Source organism: Felis catus, chromosome A1 (genome assembly GCF_018350175.1).
Source record: "Felis catus isolate Fca126 chromosome A1, F.catus_Fca126_mat1.0, whole genome shotgun sequence".
NCBI lineage: Eukaryota > Metazoa > Chordata > Mammalia > Carnivora > Felidae > Felis > Felis catus.
In genome coordinates this window covers 159,758,977-159,786,029 of record NC_058368.1, presented here as the reverse complement: position 1 = coordinate 159,786,029, position 27,053 = coordinate 159,758,977, and the positions used below count along the sequence as shown (strand labels likewise).

At 36.8% G+C, this 27,053-nt stretch overlaps 1 long non-coding RNA gene across 10 annotated transcripts in view; it reads right to left on the bottom strand.

Annotated features, from left to right (window-relative positions):
* Positions 1–27,053, bottom strand: part of LOC109502461 — a 306,856-nt gene that overhangs the window by 19,764 nt on the left and 260,039 nt on the right. For 8 of the 10 annotated variants that reach the window (XR_006583358.1, XR_006583356.1, XR_006583355.1 and 5 more), the window contains 3 exons: positions 14,251–14,425; positions 12,096–12,255; positions 10,199–10,262 (listed from right to left, as the gene is read on the bottom strand). This is a non-coding gene — a long non-coding RNA (uncharacterized LOC109502461). The remainder of the gene's footprint in view (positions 1–10,198; positions 10,263–12,095; positions 12,256–14,250; positions 14,426–27,053) is intronic. The other 2 variants (XR_006583354.1, XR_006583360.1) reach the window with 2 other exon arrangements.

The following is a 27,053-nucleotide window of genomic DNA, read 5'->3' as shown; positions in this document are numbered from 1 at the left end:
AATCTAATTGCAAATTAAAACATCCAGTAATGAACTTGTTTTCTTGCCTAACCCTTGGCAAGGCCCACACACCCTGCTTTGGCATAGCTCTTCTCATGGTTTTACCCACTAATTCATTTTCCATCTTGCTTACAGAGTGGGCAGTCTAAAATGAAAACCTGTTGAAGTTACTCCTTGTTTAATCCTCCAGAAGTTTCCTTTAACTTTATGAGAGTAGACTTCAGTTCAAACTCCTCAATTTATCACATAAGACTAATCTTTCTACTTTCAAATCTCATCTCCTCCACTCTCTACTCTCCTTTTCTCTATCCACAGGCAATTTCTCAAATCCACCAAAGTACTCATACCTCTACAGCACTGTATATGTCGATACCACTGCCTGGAACACCAATTTCTCCTTTTCATCCAGTTGCTTGATACTTCAAGCACCATGGCACCCAGGATATCTTTCTTGAATCTCAGCAAAGACATATTGTTTTGTAATTATTGTTTTGTTTGTTTTTTCCAAGAGACTCAACTTTAGGAAGGCAGATGGGATGGGTTCTCTTTATATTTTCTGTGCCTGTAACAATACCTGGAATAAAACATGTGCCTAGTAAATGTTGGTAAATGAAGGAATGGAGTTACTCAGGTACAGGACCGTTGATGGTATGCCTTAATTATAGAGCAATTAAAACATATAGAACTTAATAACACTGGGACAAATTCTCAGACAATTTAGTTAAAGTAAGATATTAGCTTCCAAAAATAGAATTCAAAATGAAAATCATCATCAAACAAAGAATACTTTCCTTCTTTTCTCTTTCAAAAAATTGCTCCTTACTTTTTGAAAGACTAAGACATAACAGGGTCAAAGTCTGTCTATGTCATGAAATATTCATTCCTGAAATGAACTATTTGATTTTGAAGTATAAAAATTATTGTAATGATGATGACTCTATCTGTATATAATTAGGTCAGATGTTATACCAGACCTTTATTGACAAGAGGCATAGTTGCTAGAAAAGTTCTCATTCAGTTTTTCCACAAAGCTGACATGGTTTAGGAGAATGGAAAATTTGATGGGGAATGCAGAGGCAAAAGAAATGATGAAGAAACAATTTCTCTTTAGTTTTTTAGTTTCAAGTGATTAACTGTATTGAAGAGATGAATTTCTTCAAGAATACCTGATTCAAACAATATTAGTTTTTTTTCCCCACAAATGTTATTAACATTCTGCCCATGACACATTTGTTCTCTTTGATAAAAGTTGCATCTCAAAGTCTTTCACTAAAGAGAAGTGTCCAAAAATTATTTTGGTCACCATTTCCTGTGTTAAATTTTAGTGAAATTTCAATGTGTATTTGTGAGTGAGTCTGTGTGTGTGTGTGTGTGTGTGTGTGTGTAAGTGTGCATACATGCATGAGTACATGTGTGCTGAAGGAGAAGGACTTTCCAAAGAGAGAGAAATCTTCATGTTACATCTCTTTAAACTGACTAGCTTCCTCAGGACATATCTATTTCTTCCTAGGTCTCTAACTTGACCATCTTTCATTCCAGGTCACTATGGAACTTTCTTATATTATATCCTTCAGTAGTAAGAATCTTCTTTTTTCAAGGTATATTCAGCTTTATTTGCAATTTCTTTCCTAGGTATTAACTGAGTTCTGATCGGCCAAAGTTTCTGACATATATTACTCACATTGCCTCTTCTTTGTTTTTGAAATGCAGCATCTTACTATACTATCCCAGGTTGACTGCTCTCTTACTTCAATTCTTATTGTATTTTCCTTCAAATAGCTTTAAAATTGGATTAAACTATCCCCTAAAAGCTCCAAATTTTTTTCTGAACTTTGTTCTCCAGAACCCCTACCTTAATCTAGAATCATCTCTGCAAACTCTGTCCCCAACTCCACTTATCTTGCCAATCCTTCAACTCCTTATACACTCATTTCCCCATACCTTCATGTAACAGTCCTTTGTCATCCTTTAAGATAGCCATCTATGATTAACATCTCTACAACTTACGGTTCAATTTCTCTGTTCTAATGCAGACTGGGGAAGGCTTCCATATTTCTGGCTCTATTTATCTCAAAAGAATAAAACCTACTAACATTGTTTGACATTGAAAATATGGAGTCACTAACAGCTCTGTAAAAGAAGTTTTGAATGCATGTTTCTTTTATATTATGAAAGATAGTAGTCCATTATCCATGCCCTGTAACAATAATCTGTGTCTGGTATGTGGAAAGCAAAGAATGAGAGACACTTTCTTTTATCCCTGTGAATGTGTTCCCAGTGCTAATAAAGAAGTCTAGACTGATGTGCAGAATGAAGCCTTTACTCTGAGGCTTTGTTGGTTTCCAGAAGCAGGGCTTCTTCATCCGGCAGACAGTATCTATATTTCATTACGCAGAATCCTCTACTTAATTAGACTGGCTCTTTAAGCAAATTTCTTCTTAAATAGCATTCTCTCTTTGTATTTTCACATCATAGATCAGAACAACTCTGCTCTTAGTTCTTGTTGTTCAAAAGGGCGTTAGCAAGTTGTCGCTGGGGACTAGTTAGGATGGACAAAAACATCAACTTGAATCTATCAGAGCCCACACAAGATACTGAAAATTGTATGGCAAACTAACTTTTCTCATTGATGATAAAAATAAAAAAAATCAATAAAAATGAATTAAAGTTATTAAATAATAGATTCTTAGAAATTTCACAAGATGTTATTTGTTGGTGGGGGTTTTATGAAAGTATAGCATTCAAGAATTTTTTAGGGGGGAGGGAGAATGTTTAGGTTTGAGTTAAATTTAATTAGGAACATTTTCATAAAAACATTGTATTCCCCTGTTTTTATATGCTTAGAATAAAAAGTTAGCCATTAAAATTGGAAGAATGTCTGCAGTAATTTGTGAATATAAACATTATGTATATAAGGCCTATTTCCCTTCTTGTATTTACTAACAGATACTATTAATTTTTTTAATGTTTATTTATTTTTGAGAGAGAGAGAGGGAGAGAGAGAAAGAAAGAGAGAGAGAGAGAGAGAGAGAGAGACAGAATGTGAGCGGGAAAGGGGCAAAGAGAGAGGGAGACAGAATCTAAAGCAGGTTCCAGGCTCTGAGCTGTCAGCACAGAGCCTAATGTGGGGCTTGAACTCACAAACAATGAGATCATGGCCTGAGCTGAAGTTGAAAGCTAAACTGACTGAGCCACCCAGGCACCCCTACCAATAGACACTATTAAGAAAACTGCTTGGGGTGCGTGGGTGACTCAGTTGGTTAAGTGTCTGACTCTTGATTTTGGTTCAGGTCATGATCGTGGTTCATAAGTTTGAGCTCCGCGTCAGGCTCTGCACTGACAGTGCAGAGTCTGCTTGAGATTCTCTCTCTCCTTCTTTCTCTGCCCCTCTGCCTCCCACCCGCCCCCCCCCCCCCAATAAATAAATAAACTCAAGAAAAAAAAGAAAACTACTCATTAAGATAGCTACATATAAGATAATGATACAAAAATGGTTATCCTTATTATTTTAACCAATAGGTAGTTTGTCTGTCTATAGTAATTTGGTTTCCAAATTCAAAGATCATATCACTAATGGGGGAAAATAATTAAAGTAAAGGATATTTTTTCCAGTGTGAGTTCTCTTTATAATTTACAGTACTTGTTGGCACATAAATTTCAAGTAAATTTGCTCTGCCCAGATTTTCTTAGTAAATTTAGGCAACCGATCAATATTGCAGGCTTCTGTGCTGCTTGTCACAGGAAGCACCTGGATCTTTTATCTGTCCATACTATGGAGATTTCACAGGTAATTTCCAGCTTAAGTCTCTTTGGTTGCCTAGAGCCAGGTAAAACACATTGGATAGCTGGAGCAATAATTTTGACAATAAAAGTTACTACATAAGGAAAATGAAGTTTCTAATCGGGCCCAGGTGTTCCTGTTTGACGTTCCTTGTTTGGAGGCCATGAAGAGTGATGAGTTCACCTCAGCTTCATTCTGCCAGGTAAAACTGGGGACCTTAGGCTACAACTGCTTTAAAAAGAATTTCATCCATGGAGTTCTGTCTACAACCACCTTATTAATTTGCGTGGACTGTAATATTTAGGTGGGTTGCTTGAAAATGTTTACTTCATAATTGAAAATAAAACTATTTGATTTCATGGCCTGAAGGGTTAGCTCCTCTCAGAGGGACACCATATTTTGATGGTGTCCTACAGTGACTTCTCTACAATAATGGCAGCAGCTAGCAATCTTTCTGAAGATAGTGTCCAGGTATGAGGATGTGCTAATCATAGCAGACAAAGCTTGCAGGCCCAGGCTGAACTGGCAAGTCAGTTTCTGTTTCTAATTCTGTAAGAGCATCTTCAAAGCCACCTGCAGAAGGCAGGCTTTTCAGCTGTCTCTCAAATCAATCCATATTTCCTGAGCTTCTGTGTTCTGGAAACCATATCGCTCTCAGAGAAGGAGGAGACTTAGAGATCATTACTCAGAGCCCCTCCCCTCTCACCTCCTATTTTATAAATTGAATTGAGGTCTTGAAAGGGTAAATGAATCGTCCAGACTACACAGTTACCTGATGGCTTTGCTGAGACTAGAGCCCCATATTCTGCGTCCCAGTCACAGTTCAGTGCTATGCTGGTAAATTCTGTCTCTCTGCTCTGTTGTAATCACTATTTTCCATAGACTCTCTAGATCTGAAATGTTCTTTTCTATATGAATTTCATTTTGGCTCCCAATTCTGGTTCATTATCTTGATTCGTCAAACCATTGCTATACAAGGCCCATGCTAAAAGTTCGCATCCTGGTCCTCCCTTCACCAGAAACTTTTCTTCTCATTAGAAATCGCAAAGAGAGAAATATGCAGTTTTTCTTTCAAGACTGTGCTTTCTAGTTCCACTTCAAACATCAACTTTACCTTTTCTGACCCTCTGCTACAACTAAATGATAACTACCCTTCCACTAAAATGCTATGGAGATTTGTACCTTACTTGTGGAATAATTGCTCCTGTGTACTTATCTTAGGCTATTTATGAGTTATATGAGGACAGTGAGCATGTATATCGTCTTCAGATTTAAAGTGAAAGCTTATTGTAAGTCATCACAGTTGACATAGTATTAAAAATGCTATTTTAGGGGCGCCTGAGGGGCTCAGTCAGTTAAGCATCTGATTTTGGTTCAGGTCATGATCTCATGGTTCATGGGTTCAAGCCCCACCTCTGGCTCTCTGCTGTCAGTGTGGAGCCTACTTCGGATCCTCTGTCTCCCTTGCTTTCTGCCCCTCTCCCACTCTCTCAAAAAAATAAACATTAAAAAATAAAATAAAATAGTTTATAAAAATGCTATTTTGGGGATGTTATTATGAATGTAGTAATTTTTCAAGGAGTATATACTCTCTAGGAATATTTAATCCAGTATTAGCCCATTACCTTCTTTCTGCCCACTGTCAAAGTCAAGGTTCTTGTGTTTTTAGCTCTCCCGAGTAGTGAGATTTCTACCTTCACATGGGCCAGGTCATCCCCAACATAAAGATTCAGATAAAGAGAGCCCAGGATTTTGGATTGCTTGTGTACCCACTACCTCAGATGGATTCCTGTCTTGGATTCCTATCTCTCTCCTGTGCCTGAGGTGTCTCCCCACTAACCAAGAGGCATATCTGCATATGGGTCCTTCCCTTTATTGTCCGTATCATTTGGCTTCTCAGTCTGGCAAAGTTTCTCTTGCAGTGAATAACAGATTCTTCATTAAATATGACACTTGCATTCCTAACACGTTTTTATGTGATGATGCTGGTCCAGACACCACCACTCTTTGGGAATTGCTGGTCTAGAAAAACATTTTCTTTTGTTTTAAAAACTACTTCTATTTTTAAAAAGTGTTAGTCTTGAAATGATTTCAAATTTACTAAAGTTGTAGTAAAATGCACAGAGTTCCACTATACCGTTTACTCAGATTCCCAATTGTTTATATTTCTGAACCATTTGAGAATAACACTTCTATATCTAACCAATTCCTAGTTGTATCTGCCTAATATCAGAATGCTAACCTGTTACCAGCTCAGCTATTAACCTCTTTGTTTTCTTTTTTTAATCTACTATTTTATCTTTTGCTTTTAAAATTTGAGAAGTTATGAAAAAGGAATTTTCAGGGGCGCCTGGGTGGCGCAGTCGGTTAAGCGTCAGACTTCAGCCAGGTCACGATCTTGCGGTCCGTGAGTTCGAGCCCCGCGTCGGGCTCTGGGCAGATGGCTCAGAGCCTGGAGCCTGTTTCCGATTCTGTGTCTCCCTCTCTCTCTGCCCCTCGCCCGTTCATGCTCTGTCTCTCTCTGTCCCAAAAATAAATAAACGTTGAAAAAAAAAGTTTAAAAAAAAAAAGGAATTTTCAATTTTGAAAATCCCCTTAAAACCTCATTTTGAGGGAGAAGTTTACTACTTGTATCCAATTTTTGAATAACAGAGGGTCAAAGGTATACAGAATCTCTGGAAACCAGAACTGGTGAGTTGGAAACCACTGGTGGAGCACTCCTGCAATGTTGAGATGAACACTTGCATTTACGTGGTACTTCCTACAAGCAAATTGCTTGAGCTTTAGTTTTCTTAGTTATTTATTTCAACAACTGCATGAAATATATAGGAAGCTTGATCTGTTAATTGGATTTCCTTTATAGAAAATCTTTAGAAACAGTCTTTCTCCCATGTTGAGATGGATTTGACTTTCCAATCTTGAATTCAAGAACTATCTCTAAATATTGTTTTACAGGCAGATAGATTAAAGAAAAAAATTATTTGTCAAGAAACTTCATTGGGGCGCCTGGGTGGCTCAGTCGGTTAAGTGTCTGACTTTGGCTCAGGTCATGATTTCACAGTTCGTGAGTTCAAGCCCCATGTCGGGCTCTGTGCTGATAGCTCAGAGCCTGGGGCCTACTTTGGATTCTGTATCTCCCTCTCTCTCTGCCTGTCCCTGTTCATGTTCTGTCTCTCTCAAAAACAAATAAAACATTAAAAAAAAAGGAAATTTTATTAATCTACAAAATCGTCCACAGTCTTTTCTCTCAGTAGTGTCAGGGTCTGATTCCAGTGAATATCACAGGCTTTGAGAAGTCTACTACGGGGACCGAGGATAATAGTTTTAATTTTTATGAAACAATTTATCTTCCTGGGATGTGATTTATTTTAGGCATGCCCCAATTTCTTCCAAGCCTTAGGCCCAAGTGTCTGTGATAATTTGCAACACTTGGTGCAATAACCTGGTGTTCTCCACATTCAGTGTAGGATTACTGCTTCTAATTTTGCAGACAGAAAACCAAGGGACATAATAAAGTGAAAAATGGCACCAGAAGTCAGCAGAATAGCTAGATTAGACTTCAATTATTTAATTCACTATCAAGTTAGAAACTCTCTCACTTGTTAACTTCTTATTCAGTCTCATTTCCATCCCAATGCATGGGTCTCTTCATCTATTCCATGCATGAAGCTTCATTTACTTCAAAGGCTCTCCTATATAGAGGAGAAAGAATGAGTACCTGGCCTGATTGGTATTCTGCCTTGAGCTTTGTAAGGATGTTTGTTGAAGACTAATAGTTGATGTGGACTCCGTGAAGAAGACTCAAACCTTGACCTGTTGTTTAAAATGATATGTTACACAATACAAACCTGATGGTTAAAACTATTAGCCATCAGAATCCATCTATTGGCCTTTAAAGCCATGGGGGAGGGGAAGGAAAAAAAAAAAACAGGTTAGAGTGGGAGAGAGCCAAAGCATAAGAGACTGTTAAAAACTGAGAACAAACTGAGGGTTGATGGGGGGTGGGAGGGAGGAGAGGGTGGGTGATGGGTATTGAGGAGGGCACCTTTTGGGATGAGCACTGGGTGTTGTATGGAAACCAATTTGTCAATAAATTTCATATAAAAAAAAATAAAGCCAAATAATTTTGCATGATAATTTGCCCAATACCGACATGAGACTTTATGTTGAGGGGTATCTGCCATATGATTTTAATAACTCCTCTTATCCCTTAGTAGTCTTCTACTCCTCCTGATATGCTGATCAATTTGTCAGTATTCAGAGGCAAAAATCCATTTTAATGTTGATTCTGGTGACCTATCATCCAAAACATAAAACTACCACTCCTCCCTAATGCCTCCTCACACTATTTCAAATGATTTAAGTGAAATAAAAATGACATCTGTTTTTACTTTCAGAAACTTACTTCTATCCCTGCTGCCCTGTCATTGATGATCACCCCTAACTGGAAGCTGACTTTGGATTTCTCTGTATTCATGTTTTCCTTTTCCCTCTAGTGTGCTCTAAGTGAACTGTGCCCATTCAGTACCACTCCTGCGGCCCCTCCCCCCCATTATTATATTCATATAATAAGCATGAACGGATAAAGGAACAGCTGCTATAAAATTTTGCGCACATATTTATAAAGACAAAGATCAAAGATGCTGACTTTGAAGCAGATAAGGAAACAAAGGATAATATTCCCTTTCTTTATGTCCAGGGCCTCACGCTCACCACTCTGCTGGTGGGGAAGCCACTTAAACACCACTTAAGAAATAGAGCTTTAGGCAGGAAGAATTCTCATGGAAAACAGACACATTCAACTTCTACACAGTAAGAAGATCTCCATTTGGAATGACCTGTTATTCTCCCTTATTATCGCTCAGCATTCCAAAGCAATGTGGATGAACAATAATGCTGTGGTTGTTGGGACTCATAAAAGCATTGAGCGGTTGGGGCTTGCCCAATAAAATCCAATTTAGTGCTTAGTTGAAGGGAGACTTTTAGAGTAAAATGGCATATTGCACTTTAGGATCACCCTGTTAATTCTATCCGCTCTTCTACCGATTTGACTGCTGCTGCCCTGTTGTGTTGTTGCTCTAGGCTGTGTGAATAAAGAGCTTTAGAGGAAATCATAAATAGTTGATTTAATTAATACCATTACCAACACCACGTCTAGCCTCCTTTCTCCAAGTGCCAAGGTATGGATTACTTTTGAACAAAAGTGATGCCATAAATACGTAGGGACGAAATGCAGTTCCTGTTTTGTGGTTTGTAAAAAAGAGTGCATCACAACAAGATGCCCTGTAGCAATGAAAGATTTTCTGGTCAGCAGTTTCCTTTGGAGTAGAGGTTTCCAGGGCTAGAGGCTAGGGGGATACACAGTCAAACCTTTTCACATCAGTCAAAAAAGAAAAGGAAAAAAAAAAGCAGCTCTAGTTCAGCCATTTGATCCTATGCTGAGATATCCAGTGCTGTTATTTTAAAGCCACAAGCCACAGGGATTGTGCTATTTTCTGCTCCAGCTGGACAATTTTGACTTTCATGCAAATCTCTGCATTAATGTGAGGAACAATGTCAATCCTGTTCATCCACTGACCCTTGTATTTTGTTTGAAGAATTCATTATATTTATCCAGATGCTATTACTAATATTGATAATCATTGAATAGCGTGAATCAATTTTATCCACTCTGGATCTTTCCTGGGGTTAAATATATTCCTTCTTTTTAATTTTTTTTTTTTTATGGATAACTAGCTCATCCTGGTTTGCCTGGGGTTTTCCTGGTTTTAAAACTGAAATTTCTGCTCACTGAGACACTGCTTAGTCCAGTTGGTAACTGTTTCTTTTCTCTGTTTTCAGTTCTGCACTGTGCCTTGTAAATCACCATCAGAATGTTTTTTATATACTTTAAAGTCTTATGCCACAAGTTCTATGGCCTCAGCTAGCTCTAAAACAAAACAAATTTTGACTGGGATTGCATTGAATGTGTAGATGGTTTATATGCACAATGGAATACTATGTGGCAATGAGAAAGAATGAAATATGGCCTTTTGTAGCAACGTGGATAGAACTGGAGAGTGTGATGCTAAGTGAAATAAGTCATACAGAGAAAGACAGCTACAATATGTTTTCACTCTTATGTGGATCCTGAGAAACTTAACAGAAGACCATGGGGGAGGGGAAGGAAAAAAAAAGTTAGAGAGGGAGGGAGGCAAACCAAAAAAGACTCTTAAAAACTGAGAACAATCTGAGGGTTGATGGGGGGTGGGAGGGAAGTGGTGGGTGGGTGATGGGTATTGAGGAGGACACCTTTTGATGAGCACTGGGTGTTGTATGAAAACCAATTTGACAATAAATTTCATATTAAAAAATAAAACAAAACAAAAAACAAAACAAAAACAAAAAACAACCCATTGAAAATTAACAGTAGCATACCTTATCCTTGAGCACAAACGATTTCAAGAACTAAAGCTACTTCATTTTAGTTCTGCTCCTCACACTTCCATAGGAGAGAAAAGAAAAAAAAAAGCACAAGAAACACATTACCACATCTATTGGTAATCCTAATTATGGGTGACATTCAAATTCTACTATTTGATTCTTCCCTTTTGGAAATTTCCTTTTGTGAAAGAGGCTAAATGTAGCTAACTTTTACTGAGTGCCTTAATATATACCAAGTACTGTCTAAGTCCTTTAAATGAATTTGCTTTTTTTACTCCCCTCAAATTCCAGTGAAGAGAGTCTAATTATGGAGTTGCATAAGATGTGTGCTACACAACTCCAGGGGGCACCAATTACATAGATGAGGTAGTTGTGCTGAAAAAGTAGATATTATTATTACTCCATTTGTTAGATGAAAAAACAGCAGCACAGAGAGATCAAATAACGTGCCTATGACCAAACAGCTAATAAGTGGTAAATAGGTTTACATTGGCAGTCTTGTTTCAGTGCTCCCAATGGGGCCTATTTCTAGTAACACTTGCAATAGCAAATCCTTACTCATATTTGAAATGCGTACTTACATATCTGTTGTTTCTCTGCCTTTATTTACCCAAAGCTGTCCTGAAATTGTTCCATTCGTAGAGCCTAATCCAACTACATTGCTTAACTATGTCTTTTAAAATTTATTTATTGTTTTTCTATTTCCTCATAATTATTGTTGGGCAAAATGGAACCTAAAAATATGGGTACCTTTCCTGGTTCATTATGAAAATATAACTTAAAGAACAATACTGCCCAACAGAATTTTCTGTGATGATGGAAGTGTCATATATCTATGCTGTCCAATTTTAGGAAACACTAGCCATGTGTTGCTACTGAGTACTTGAAAAGTAGCTAGTGCTGCTGAAGAACTAAATTTTAAGTTTTATTTAATTTTAATTAATTTTATATTAAATTTAAATAGCTGCATGTGGCTGGGGGCTACCATATTGGGCAACATAGGTCTTAAGCCATTCACTTATTAAGGTCATCTTAATATTTATTATGAATATTATACTCATTGCTTCATTAGTTAGAAATATACCTGTCCACTGGCTCCTACATGACTATATTTAAAGGACAGGTAAGAATGGGGCAGGAAGGAGAGAGAAATCACACCAGGGGGATCCATACTTTCAATCTCCTGTGCTTGTTTTATTCAGCAATGTTTGTAAGGGTGCAAAGATAATCACAGAGTAGATAACTTGGGGGGCCATAAAACCCATATTTAGGCATTTTTACAGGCACTGGACACAGTAGGGTTTCGAGTCATCAAGATGAAGATAAACATAAGAATCATGGCTTTATAGGAAAATTATAAAAATTACCTCTGAACTATCAATTAGCCTTCGTTATCGCCTGTCTCCTTCCCCCATCTCTCTATATTCATCCACAATTTTATGTATCGCACGTGTGATAGGAATGCAGTTTGTTTTCTGCTATTTTAATACACTTTTAACACAAGATGTATCTGAGATTTGTGATAAAAGACTCTTGGGAAATTTCTTCAAAATAAAGTCAGCTTCAAGTCATAAACTTTGACTTTTTTGACTTTGTTCCTTTGAATGATTGGGTAGAACAGAGACCCCTAAAAAAAGAAGGGGTGATTATGAAAACAAGCTGGATGACTAGTTTCTCCATTTAAGGTCTTTTCCTGGCTTTGCTTGACTACTATAGTCGCACATCATTAGTCTTGAAAAGAATGTTCACAGGGAAACCACCTTACGGTGCAAACGCATTTGGAGCAGGTGCGCGTGCTTTATTACATGCCCATGAGCACCAGTGAGGCCTTTGTTGTTGGCCACCCCTCTCCCCAGGGCTTGGCCTCTCTCCAGAGTCTCCTTTCACTTACTTTGCCAGCCAAATCTCCCTTTGCTTGCAGGAAGAAAGTATCTGTAGCGGCACTATGTGCTACTTGACTTTTAGCTTGTAGTATCAGCTGCTGCTGTCAGTTCCTTCATCTGCAGTCTCACTTGTCCACTTAAAGTGACGTCGTCCAGTAGTAATGCCCGCTACAACACACAACGCTCAGTTACATTTGGATGTCAGATAAATAATGAGTACATTTTTAGTAGAAGTATGTTTCAAAATTTGTATGGAACATAATTTTTAAGTCTATCTCAAATTTTGCATGAGACATACTAAGAAATTATTTGTTGTTTATCTGAAATTCAAATTTAACTAAGCATCCTTTATTTTTATTTGCTAAACCTAGCAATCCTACATCAGGAGCATTCTCTTCATCATAACAGCAAGGAAAGAGCTGATGCAACTCAAACTTTGTGGGAAGGCATCGCAAGTCATTTGAACAGTGTGTTCGCCTTTCAGAAATACCAGATATGCTCTTCTTGGAGTGACTAACACTTTAATAATGGCAATAGTCACTGAATCTGAATCTTAGCTATGACAAAAGAGTGTTGAGAGGACTAATGACTTATTGACTGGCTCTGGCTGAGCACCTCATGGAGCTTCATTTGATCACCAGAATAGAACAGCAGTTTAAAGTACAGACGGTCAATGACTAATTCAGAGCTGGGAAATTTATATTTTATTTTATTTTATTTTATTTTATTTTATTTTATTTTATTTTATTTTATTTTATTTTATTTTATTTTATTTTATTTTATTTTATTTTATTTTATTTTATTTTATTTTATTTTTTGTGCTTTTTTGCTTTTCTCTCCTATGGAAGTGTGAAGAGCAGAACCAAATGAAATAGCTTTAGTTCTGGAAATCGTTTGTGCTCAAGGATAAGTCATGCTACTGTTAATTTTCAGTAGGTTGTTTTTGTTTGTTTTGTTTTGTTTTGTTTTACAGCTAGCTGAGGTGATAGAACTTGTGGCATTAGCCTTCAAAGTATAAAAACATTTTGATGGTGATTTACAATGCACAGTGAAACACTGAAAAAAAGAGCAGAGAATGTGCCATAATAAAATTTGTATTACATAAAATCAATGATACAGACATCAATGCCATTGTTCATCATCTTGCTAATGACGGGGGGACAGGGCCAAGAAGACAGCATGACTTTGCAGCCCACCTAGCAACTTCTGGCTCTATCAGAGGTAATCCTAAACTAGAGGCGAAGCCACCACGCTCAGTCCCAAACATAGCTCTTTTATAGCTGTCTGAATTTGTTTCATCTCCCCTTTATTCTTGGATTAGTGGCTTTAAAATGGAAATGCTGGATTCATTTCAGTTATTAGACTGATGTAAGCATTGTAATTCTCTCTCTTGAATTCTTAAATGTGTTGATTGTACTCTGGGAATTTTATGGTTCTTTTAAAAATACTGAAAGTGCTTTGCTCCATTTTTCTGATGTAATTGCTTGTACTATTTAATTCCCAACTCTATTATATTTGAACTTTTGCAGAGGAATCAAAGAAACACAAAAGACATTCTAAATGATAAATTTCCATTTCTTCTTTCAAAATACAAATAAAACTAGTTTGTCATAAATTGGAGGAAAAGAAAATTGCGTTAAGGTGGAACTTATTCAGAGTCAGAAGTCTTGTTTTTTTAAAGGAAATACTCTGGTGACCAAAACAAATGGTGGCGAGTTGGTGACACAATAATAATTGGCAGTCTCTGGTGTCCAAAGCCATTTGCTTGAATTATTTATGTCTCAAAACTGACAGGAATTTCATAAAAGCAAATAAGGCAAGTCCAGCGGGTGTCGTTTACATGATGCAATCACACATCTGATTGACTGCAGGTCTCATCTGCCAGAGCTGATGCCTTAAAAACCCAGGGGAGGAGTTTATTTCAAGACAGTCCCATACCCATCAAGGTTTGATTAGTTCTTCACCAGCTTGATTCCATTGATTGTCAAAAGCAGGTTGACAGAGAAGAACAATGCAGCTACTGTTTGCTTTAAAGCACCTCAGCCCACAGGAATTGCCACTGAATTGTACCCTTAGACTTTGAAATGATTGTTCAGTCCCCTAAAAAATACTTTCAAAAATTATCAGTAACCAACTGAATTATGATTTGTTGCTTTATAGTACCTGAGATGTGGCTGTTGCAGTCTGGCAACCTCCTTGGATGGTTTTTCAGCGTTGTCTCTGGGACTCAGCTGGTCCTTAATGTCTTCTCTCACTCCTCATTAACTTGGTTTTCTTCCACTGCAGTTTCCTTCTGGCAAGGTGGATTGAGATAGGGCCATGGTTCCATTGTACTGGCCTTTGGAGTTGGAATAGTAAGTGAGAAAAATGAAATTGCCCCAAGACAATTTACATAGTCTTCATTACAAACAGATGAGTGGCTCTTCCTACCCATTTTATTTTTATTTTTTTTTTTTTCTTCCTACCCATTTTAATGTGAACTTTGGAGTAATGCTCATGGAGTTTATGATCCTTAAAATTTAAGTTTATCTTATACATTTTAAGAAAGAGATTTTAATGTGCAAAGAGAGCAACGTATTTATGAAATTTTCACTTAAGTCTGTATTTACTTTTGCCTTGGACATTACAACAGACTTTGAGAATTAAATGAATGACTTATAATACTCTTCAGATTTTTTGTATCTATGGAATATTTTATATTCCATATTTTTAGATATTTTGAATATTTATTTCATCAAAACTGTGGAAATAAATTGTTCAGAATATTATGGTCATTGTTCATAATTGCTAAAGTCATTGCCATGTCAGTTGATGTCAGTGACAAGTCATTTCCTTTGAATACTGCCATTTGTGACAACATGGATGAAACTTGAGGGCATTGTACTAGGATAAGTCAGAGAAAGACAAATACTGTATGTTTTCACTTATACCTGGAATCTACAAAAACAAACTCAGAGAATCAAGGAGTAGAATGCTGGTTGCCAGCAGCGGGAGGGGTGGGGGAAATGAGGAGGTGTTGGTCACAGGCTACAAGCTTCCAGCTATAAGATGAATAAATTCTGAGGATCTAATGTACAATATGGTAACCATAGTTAACAATACCGTATTGTGTACTTGAAAGTTGTTAAGAGAGTAGATCTTAAGTGTTCTAACCACACACAAAAATGTTAATTATGTGACAGGATGGAGGATGTTAGGTAACACAATACATAAGTGTTGCATAGTATGTGTATGAAGTCAACACATTGGATGATTTGAACTTATACGATGTTAAATGGCAATTGTATCTCAATAAAGCTGGAAAAAAAAAGTTCTGGAGATGGATGGTAGTGATGGCTGCACAACAGTGTCAGTACACTTAATGCATTCAAACTGCCCACTTAAAAATGGTTAAAATGGGAAATTTTATGTTATGTATATTTCACCACAATAAAAAAAGAAATATAAAAAATTATTTTCTTTGGACATCCATGATGTAAAATGAATTAATGGTTGACAATTAATGGTTGAAAATGAGGATCTGCTGATAAAGGTCTCTGAAAAACAAACACTGCCCTATTCATAAGTAAAAGTTCTGGGGCAAGGCATTCAACATTTGCTCTTTGGTAGGGTTGGGGACAGTGGAGAACTCTGAAAGATGAAGGGGAGAGTTAACTCATCCAAGGGCCAGTTTTAAGAGGAAAGAATGGCTGACTTGTCCCTAGAAGAGAACGCATTTGTTTCAAAAATATTCCACTGGGGGGCCTCTGGGTGGTTCAGTCGGTTAAGCTTCTGACTTCGCTCAGGTCATGATCTCACGGTTCGGGATGTTGAGCCCCACATTGGGCTCTCTGCTGTCAGCATGGAGCCTGCTTCGGATCATCTGACCCCTCTCTCTCTGCCCCTCCCCAACTCGCGCGCCTGTGCGCTCTCTGTCTCTGTCTCTCTCTCTCTCTCTCAAAAATAAATAAACATTAAAAAAAAAATTCCACTAGAGGCAAAAAGGCCTATTTCATATCCTAACCCATTTCTCTGTTCCTTCTAATTACCTTTTCCCAAGTCAGTGGTATAGTGTTTCTTCTCTTTTATGCTGAATACAAATATAAAAGTTCTCATTGTTATACACCCAGGTGTCCAGGTGTTTAATTGCATCAGCAGGAAAAGAAAAGATTTCTTTTTCCAACGGGACCCTTAGAATAAAAGCTAGAGCTAGAAAAGCTTTTATTAAGCAGATTATCTTTTCAGTGGTACCTAGCTTTCCTGACCTTCCTAGAATGTCCCACACTCAAGTTCCAACTGGGTAGAGGAAACTGCTTCTCCTGCCACTTCATCTACTTTAAATGTTTGTGGTCCTGGTGTGAGAGGGGAACGTCTCCAGAAATCACGCTGGGATTTGTTCAGACTTTTCAGAGCTCCCCTGTTCCAGGCACATGTGAAAAGGTTTAAGTCATGCAAATATCACGAATAAATGAGTCGTATTCATCTCCAACTCGTGTTTACAAAGATGTGCTGGACACCTGGGAAAGCAGTCAAACCTCAGTCAACACTTGACATGAAGTTTAACCTCCTCCTAAGGAAATAAGCACTTAAAATTTGCTGAGTCATCCGACTCTCACACTTTTCATGGGAACCGTGGACTAGGAGGTTTCAGATATATCCTTCCACTGGGTGTGCTCACAGTTGGAAAATATCTATTATTTTTTTTACTGCTCAGCCTGGTGTTTTTGGAACATGGCTCCTTCTTGTAAACATATTAAGATACTTTAAATTCTAAGCTTTCCTTCTGTTAGCCAGTCTGCCCTTCTCATCCTCCTCCCAAGGTCTCTCAACTCCTCTGTCTTGTTCAGAGAACAGCAAGAGATGACACACTGGTCACATTCACATCAGCAAAGGCAGGCAGATGACAATTCTTAAAAAATAGGCAAGTATTATTTCTCCTTAAAGTGGCAGGATATTTTACATCATTAGGATACTTATTAAGGAGTACCTTTAATTGCTTTGTTTTTAGGCAATTAATGAGCATTGTCTCAGCACCCACAGATAATGAATGGGTTAGTGAATGAGGATCTAGGAGACTGGACATGGTCTCTGCTATCAACGAACATATAATAGATGATCATCATAATAAATACCAATAGAAATACGCGCAAGTGAAAAACCCTAACTACGAAGCAGGAAGAACACTTACTTTTGAAACAGAGTGTTGATGTTAGTAAGGAAAAGTTTCCAAACAGCTTTATTGCTACAGAGTGAATATGAATTCATTAAATGTGATGGGAGAAGGTTATGAATATTCAGAATTTATCCATTTCTGAGCTATATCCATCAAAGAACTGACAACTGTATAACTATCTCACATTTTGGTATGTGAGATACATTGGAGAAATTAATAATTTTTACTATGAGAAAATACCCATCTCCTCCAGACACGTTGTACTCTACCCTTCCCTAATTTGTTCTGTTTGCTTTGGCAGACTTAATAGTATCTTTGCATATTTTGCACGGGAGAGTGCCTGGGGAGAGGACAACCCCCCCCCCCTTTCCCTTCTTACTACTAGATAGCAGTTCATTCAAGAAATGTGAAAAAATGGTATAGCTGAATTGTAGACCGAGGTACCACTATACAGAGTCTAGCATAAATATATGTTAGCAGAGAGTAAAGAAAGTTGGTTGACAGAGAATGTTCCAATTGCTTTGGTGGAGGTATGAGGATTTTGCTAAGTAAAGACAATATTCTATTCCTCATTTTTTTTTTCTTTAGAGGATAAAGTGTAGTTAAATCAATATCAGAAGAATATAGTTGGAGATTACAGAGAGGAAAAAATCTGGATGCCCTAAAGATGTTACATTTCTTTAAGCTACTATGGGTTTGTGAACTGTAGTCACTTCTTGTGCCATATTTTATTGTGAAATGTTACAGGAGATATGATTGATTTAAACTTTGGTTGTATATTATTTCAAAATGTTAGATTAAATCACAAGCAACAAGTGACTAATAAGGATAATAATTTGCTTTCATTTGACCTGTGTTAAATTCCTGAGATTTAATTTGAATTTTTAAAAACAAGTAGTTATTTCTAAAACCAGCTTCTATGAACAAGTCATGGATAATGCTAAAACATAGTGGTGAAGCTGAGGGCTTGCTTCAACTGGTAAGTAAGATGGCATATTCAGTGCCCAATACTTAATGTAGTCCTACCTTAAGATCTGCTATAGATGGGATGCTTACATTCCCCCCAAATTCATATGTTGAAGTCCTAACCTTCATTGTGGTAGTTATGGGAGGTGAAGGTTTGGGGAGGTAAGTAGGTCCTAAGATAAGAGCCCTCATGAATGGTATTGGTACCTTTATCAAAGAGACCCCACAGAGTTCCCCGGTCCTCCTAACATGTGAGGTTATAGAGAGAAGATGGTTGTCTCAGAACCAGGAAGCAAGTTCTCAAACACTGAATGTGCCAGTGCTTTGATCTTGGACTATCCAGAATCCAGAGCTATGAGAAAAAATTCCGTTTTTTAGTTCTAAACTACCCAGTCTTTTCTCTCTCTCTGTCTCTCTCTGCCCATCTCCTGCATTTGCTCACACACATTCTGTCTCTCTCTCAAAATAAATGAACTTAAAAAACAAACTACCCAGTCTATGGTATTTTGTTATAGCAGCACAAACAGACTTAGTTTCTTTTTCTAGTTGGATTTCACATGGAGTAGCTACAAGTTGATATAAATGCTTTTGTGTCAATAAGCAGAAGGATTCTGAGGTTGAGGCAAGCAAACCTATTTTTCTGAGTAGCACATAGCCAATTCAGGTAGCATTGGTTTTGCTAATATTAGCCATGTAAATAAAAATAGGTAATAATATTTTCTTATAAGTATATAGACATTTCCAAAGTACCTCCTATCCAATTTTCACATAAGTTATTTCATCATGTACAGTATTCTTGGGAAGAAGGGATATCAATGTCACTATTTACTAAGTAGGAAAAGTTATGGGCTCTAAGAGTTCAATTCACTAAGAAAACAATTTTCCTAAAACCAATTTGCTGAGAGCTAATTTCCCAATAAGCCGAATCACTAAATGATAATTCAGTAACAAAAATTTGAATTTAATAATAAGAATAATATGTTCATGGCCATTAAATGAATTTTAAAAATGTTCCTTAAGACATATTTGGTAAACTAGTGAATTTTATGAATTTTTCATTTGGCAAATTGATTGTTTAGTACTTTGGCTTGCTTTCAAACTGACAAATTCATTCATTTAATACTAAAATAATGCATTTAATGAGCACATACTGTATGTCAGGGATTGGATGTTTCCTACTGAATGAGGTAGTAGTACATACATTATAGTTAGTGGAACAGAGAGTCGAGAACATTGTCACAGAACAGTGTGCTATAATAGTCATGTTATGGGAATACAGAGGAAGACCATAGGGGAGAAACAGCCATTCCATCTGGTCACAGGAGGGTTCTAAGAGGAGGTGATACTTGAGCTGAGATTTAGAGGCTGAAAGTGATTTACCTAGGGGATGAGCAAGTGATCAGAATGTAGGTCAAGGGATCAGAATATGCTTAAGGCAGTGTTTTTCAAACACTGGTGACAGTGTTCATGAAATAAATGTCAAATAAAAATAAAGTCAAGATTGACATTTTAGAAAGTAAAACAGAATGGAACGAGAAAATACCAGCAGGCACTGGATGGGATCAGGTAAGTATTATTTTGTGTAAATCTGTTTTAAATAGGTATATGTCATATGTATGTCATATTATCACAGTCAATAGATAAATAAGGCACATAAGATAGGGAGAATATGTTTATAAGGGTGCTATATGTAGACTGTTAAAGTGGGGAGAAAAAATTCAATGTGAGAGACTGTAGGCAGAAATGCCTGTACAAATAGACAGAGACCAGATTATGGAGAGTCTATAGGCATTCTATGAGGTTTGAACTTTATCCTGAAGATAAAAGGAGTCACTGAAATGATTCATGGCTTCAGTAAACCAATTTTCTTTTAGTCGAGGAGTTTGAAAATTCCAAATGGGATAGAAGAATGACTATAAGAAAGAAAATTTTGTTTTCTAATTCTACTACTTACCCCTCAACCCAAGCTTTTATTTCTTAGAAGCTACAGCTACTATTAGTTTCTGTTTTTGTAAAAGTGTACACAATAAATATTTCCTGATTTTTCTGCTTCAGATGAGATCATTTAATTTCTTACTGAAAAAGATGAAGAACCTACCGTAACCACACAGCCTACTACCTTCCCTTTCCCTTCTACCTTATGAATTGTGTTAGATGTTTTCTCTTTTTTTGGGTGGTTGCATTATAATTTGAACTACTATACTTAACTCTTGATATTTCAGATATATAGCATATTTATTGACTCTTTATTATGGAAATATGGAATTAATATTGTAAATGTTTGATAGAAAACTGTAGATTGAAACAATCTGTTAGTCCTAGAAATTTCCAATTTACTGGGTAGAGAAGATATTTCTCTCAATCTCTCTCTTGTCTGTCTACCAAGTATATCTTTATCTACGTATCTTTATATAATAACCCTACAATATCCCTTAGAAATCAAGAAGATGCCAAACATAAAACTGTGGGAAGAGAGAAAGCAAATGTAATCATTTTATAAAGCCCTCAAAATAGAGAATGAGTACTGGGCATTCTATAAATCATGACCTAATTCCTTCTTTAAATAGATGACTTTATTACACACGTTCCCTGTTGGTTTCTTTGGGACAAGAGATCTTTATCTTTTCCTTCTTTTCTTTACCTTCATTTTGAGTACTGAATGATTTTCACCTGAAAACATTAATAATTGCTTCTACAGCCATTAAAGTTGGCAACTACATGTTCTTGAATTGACAAAGCACTTCCACACGTTTCTAATTAAATCATGACAGCCTAGGGGCGCCTGGGTGGTTCAGTTGGTTAAGCGTCCGACTTCAGTCTGGGTCATGATCTCGCAGTCCGTGAGTTCGAGCCCCGCGTGGGGCTCTGGGCTAATGGCTCAGAGCCTGGAGCCTGCTTCTGATTCTGTGTCTCCCTCTTTCTCTGCCCTTCCCCCGTTCATGCTCTGTCTCTCTCTGTCTCAAAAATAAATAAACGTTAAAAAAAATCATGACAGCCTGAAAGATAGGTGTGCCAGACATTATTATTGTTCAAATTTCATATAGATAAGAACCAGAAATATTATGTTACTTGTCCAGAGTAATGTGGATGGCATGTGGTGGCCCAATAGTACTAATAATTGTAATGGTAATGAACATTATTTGGAAGCTTACTAAATTGCGAAGTTCCATTCTATTATTACAATGTTTGCAATTGCTAATATAATGCCTTGGGAAAATTCAACTTCTCCACGTTTCTTACCTATGAAATGGGAAGATCAGTAATGATCTACTTCATAGGCTATTCTGAAGGATAAGGTTGTCATGTAGGTAAAGTGCTTAGCACAATGCTTGGAATATGGATAGTTCTTAATAAATGTTAGCAATTATTATTGGCTGCATTTTACTACATCCACCACTTCCTAACTATGTAACCTCGAATATGTTACTTAACCTCTGTGGGCTTCAAAGCCTCCTTGTTAATCAAATGGAATAACTGGTGCTTAGGGAGTCTAAAGATTTCACTGAATATCACACAGCTAGGAGATGATATATTTAGGACTTGAACTCATCTCCTAGTACATGTATTTAACCATTAGATACCATCTAAAAGATGTCCCATGAAATTTGTTTATAGGATTCCTGTGTGGCCGTTAATGACAGTTAACTTAGAATGTAATTGATATTGCCATTTATTAGAAATTATGTTTCACAGTTATGACAAATCTGTGACAAATCTATACATATGACATAATTGAGAAGATTAATTTCAGTGAAGAGTAGAAGGTAAGTTCCAGTATAGATTCTTGGTGTTTCTCAATTTTCTTTGAGTGCTTTGTTTAAATAATCAAGCCAACGATCATCTCTTAGTTGCTCCCACAGTGGGTTATCTTTGAGTTCAAAATTCTGTTTGAGTTTTTGGAGGAACTATCTTTGTGTAAGATAGGTGATAGAAAAGTAGATTTGTTGTTGTTGTTTTTTAATGTTCATTTTTGAGAGAGAAAGACACAGACAGAGCACGAGCAGGGAAGGGGCAGAGAGAGGCGAAGACACAGAATCTGAAGCAGGCTCCAGGCTCCGAGCTGTCAGCCCAGAGCCGGATGCAGGGCTCGAACCCACAAGCTGTGAGATCCTGACCTGAGCTGAAGTCGGGCAGTTAACCAACTGAGCCCCTCAGGTGCCCCATGGTTTTGTTTTTGCTTTTAGAGTTCAGAAAATAAAACAATGTCATCCAGAATAAGGTATAAAGTATATGTGTCCTATATGAGCCACCCCTTTTATCTGGTATCATTAGGTGATAAAATCTACATATACGACTTTTTTCAGATATGTCCATCTTATTCCTGTAAATAACAGTAACAAAAAATCTCTTAGTTAGATTACTTTTAAAATGGATTAAGAACCATCTAACTTCACCATTCTAAAATCACACCACATTACTTTGTTTTCATGACTTAGAGAAGATGCTAATTAAGGTATGAACTTTGCTTTCTTTAATCTGTAAAATGAGGGGGAGTTTGTAACAATGATGTCTGTCCTACTTACTTCTCAGGGATCTTCTGAAGTGCTCTGCGATATTATAGTATAAGTATTATTATGATCCAGTCTCTTCAGTTTAAATATACAAACATAATCATCATAGCTAACCTTTTCATATTGCCTATAATGTGCTAGGCACTGTTCAAAGCATGTTACGTCTATTAAATCATAGACCTATTACAATAATCTTATGAAGTAGATATGGCACTTATGCCCCATTTTACATTTGAGAAAACTGAGACCTGAGGCACCAGAAGTCAAACCCAGGCCATGTATCTCAGAGTTTGTGCAATTAATGACAATGCTATACTGCATTCTAGGAGACCCCAGGATTTTTGTGTCTAGTATTCCCCCACCCCCAACCTCTAACTACATTAGACATCATTTAAATGCAATGAAAAGACCATAAGCTTTTGGAGTTTTTGAGAATTCTCATACCCTTCCCATATCAATCTGTGATGAGTCACTTTTCTCTGTTGTCCATGTGCCTGCTTCTGTGAATCTTTCTTCCTGTCCCCATTTTTGTTGCTTCTAATAATTACTGAGGGGTCCAAGGCTCAGTTTAGGTGGATACTAGTCTCTATTTCTTACACAAAACACTTCTGACACCAAATGTGTGGTTTTATTTTTTCCCCCACACTGGCCAGTTCTCCAACTCTTTAGGTACTAACTTGGTGTCTTACAAAAGCAGTTCTGACACTATTCAGGAGTCAGTGCAAACCCCACAGGTTACGGGCTCAGTCATGTAAGATTGCCTACTCTTCAGATACCAGTTGCAAGTCTGGGTCACTAGGATTTCTGAGCAACTAGCTATAAATGAATTATAACAAAAGGTGATCCTATTATTCCTACCATTCAGGAAATTAACAAGGGTTTTAGGAGACATAAGCCAGGAATAGGGGATAAGACCAAATATTTATTTCTTATTATATATCACTATATCACATTAGACTGTTGGGTCTAAAATAATTGAAGTGATCATGGAAGAAGCCTGAGGAATAATAATGAGTGAGTACTGGACTATTCTTACACAGACTTGGTGATATCCAGATTTATTTTGCTGTTTTTCTTTGACTTTGTTCTGTGTAGCCAGATTTAGTAGCTATGATGACCATAATGCCTGGATTTCAAGCAGTTGGTCTCATAGTTAGAAATAATGTCAGCCCACATTTTTCAATTTTGGCTAAAAGCTTTTGTCCCTATACAAATGAGGGACTTCCAGAGTAGAGAAACATTTACATCAACAAGAAAATAAGGGCTCTAGATATCAAATCATATAGGTTTTTCTGTAGTTACTAGTAGTTTTCAGCTTAATAATAATAAGAACACAGTTCCAGAAAGAATACAGGAATTGGAGAAGAAGAGGCCCATTTGGTTGGGTTTGGCCAGCCCCTTTCTGACTGTGCCAATGGCCCCCAGAGCCAGTTGCAGTCTGGTTTTAAATGAGTCAATCGGCAAAATTTCTTAGGCTTTCCTTTCGGGAGAGTCTACAGCCTAATGACTATCACATCCAGGAATGTTTTCCTGACTTTTAGCACAGACATCATTCTGGAAGACATTCATGGCTCTGGTAATGCTAACCCAGGATAGCAATAGTTCTTGGTTTTTATGGGTCCTCATACATCAGATGAAGTACTTGTTAATTATGTAAATACCTTGAATGGATTCCAGACTGAAAGTCTACAAAAAGCAAACAGATTAATCATACCCTAAAAGAAGGCACAGGACCCACTGTACTCTTTATTAGACAAACAGGCCATCCCTGAGCAATATCTTATTCTGAAAGAAATGCCCGAGCAGGAGAAAAATCAGTGAAGCTTGCAGGGAAGTCCAAAAGTTTCTGTTTTCTCCAGATTCTAGATGTTCCTCTTTCACCCTCTCCAAACTTCCTTCCCAAATTCAGTCAACCACAGATATCCGAGTAACAAATGTTCACCTACACACAAGTATACTTTAAGCATATGTTCACTCATACACACTGTACCTTTGCACTCGGTTCTTAAATATTCCCATGAGTCCCGTGCTCAAGGCTTTTGTCTATGTTCAAAGCATTTGTTGCTCTATAATTTATTTATGATATTTTGCAAACTGGGCTAAGAAAACTGTCCAGAAAGTGTCTTGAGTATTCTTGTGGATTTTTAGGTCCAGTAGGAGAGCCACTGGCTACAGCTCCTTTTGGATCTTTATTAAATATTTTTCTCCAGGAATACTCAAGGAGCCATAAGTCCTAAAGCCTGTTAAATTTGAATTATTCAAACACATAAGCAAATAAATAGACTTAAAATCTATGTAACACCAAGAAGAAGAAGAAACAAACAACAAATAACTGTTTCATCTTGAATAAAGATCTACGAAATGTATTGTTCTTAATTAGGTTATTAACTACTTCCTAAGATTTTTAATCTTTAGCTTTTCAGGGCCTGGTTGTAATGTTCAAGAGCTTTAAAATCCAGGTATATTTGTATGGTTCTGTGAGCATCTCTATCATATCTCCTGATTACTTAAGCTTGGAATCAAAGAAGTGTATCAAGATTATTCTCACATGCAGCATCTGTGTTCATGCTCTATTAGCGGGTTATCAAGAAGGTTTAGAGATGATACAATGTAAAATATAGAGCACTTTTTCTCCTGTTCTTAGTTAAATTCTGGTGGGAGAATCCCTGGCATTATTTTGCCTTTCTTAGCAAGTGACAAGAATCTAAAAATGCCAGAATAAGATCCACACATACTTTTCTTTGAAGGTAAAGACACTAGCACCCATAGGTTACCTGCCTCTGAAATGGAAAAAAAACCTCACAACTAAACAAAAGAATAATGTGGGTGGGGTTGGCAAAATGGACTGCAACTAACCAGGACACAGACTCCACGAATGCAGCTGAAACAGAAGAACCAACTTTCTGATGCCATTTTAGCTCAAGACCTCATTTTTGAAACTAAATAGAAAATTGTAAGGAGGCTCAATTAATATGCAAATCAGTACCATCATCAAAGAGAGATGGGAACCTATTCAGTTTCTCATTACATACAACAGACCTATTGATTAATCTTAGTCTTATCAATAATAATGATAAAAATAGCAAACATTAAATATTTATTATGTGCTAGTCATTATAATAAATGCATTAAGTGCATTATCTCACATATTACTCACAAAAACTCTGTGAAGTAGGTACTATTTATCCCAACTTTATGTTATTTATTTATTTCTAAAAATAAATTTTCATGAGGTATAATTTAGGTGCAATAAATTTAGTGAGTTTTGAGAGCTCTATATTCTTGTGAAACCACACCATAATCCTGATACTGAACAATTCTGTCACTTGTAAAAATGTCTGTGTCCCTTTGCTGTTCATTCTTCCTTCTTCCCTTAGTCCAAGACAACCACTGCTTTGCTTTCTGTTACTAGAGATTGGTTTCCATTTTCTAGAATTTTATATAAATTTTATATAAAAGGAATCATACTGTATGGGTCTGGCTTCTTTCAGTCAACATAATGATTTTGCGATTTATACATACAGTTGTGTGTAACAGGAGTTAATTAGTCAATCAATTAGTTATTGATGTGTACAAATGTTGTGTTTTGTTTATCCATTCACTTGTCGATGGCCATTTTCCCCCCCCACTGTTTGACTTTTGATCAGTTTTTATTGGGCCATCTGTCTTCTTACATAGAGTTATAGGTGTTCCTTATATGTTCTGGATATAAATCCTTTATCATGCAAATGTATTGTAAATATTTTCTTTCAGTCTCTGCCTTGAATTTTGGTTTAACAGTGATTTTCAGAGAGCAAAAATGTTTAATTTTGATGAAGTATAATTTATCAATTTTTTATCAATTATTTGTGTGGGGTATTTAGCACATCTTTGCATATTTTCAAGTTACAAAGACTTTTCTCTTTGGTTTCTTCTAGAAGTTTGATACTTTTTAGTTTGACATTGAAGTCCATGATTCTTTTATGGTTAATTTTTGGTAGGGTGTGATGTCTATTTTTTCCCACATAGATACCCAGTTGTTCCAGTACCAGTTTGTTGAAAGAGTTTCTTTGTTGTTGAATTACCCTGGTACCCTTGTCAAAATATTGATCATGAGTCTATTTCTGAGTCCTCTTCTGTTCCACTGATTTATAGGTCTACTCATTCACCAATACCACTGTGTCTTGATTATTGTAGTTTTATAGAAAGCACTGAAATCTGGTAAAATGAGTCTTCCAATGGAGTTGGAGTTATCCTTTGAGTTATCCTTTTTAAAAAAAATGACCAGCTGTTTTAGATTCTTTGTATTTCCGTATAAATTTTAAAAACAACTTGACCATTTCTACAAAGAGCCTCCT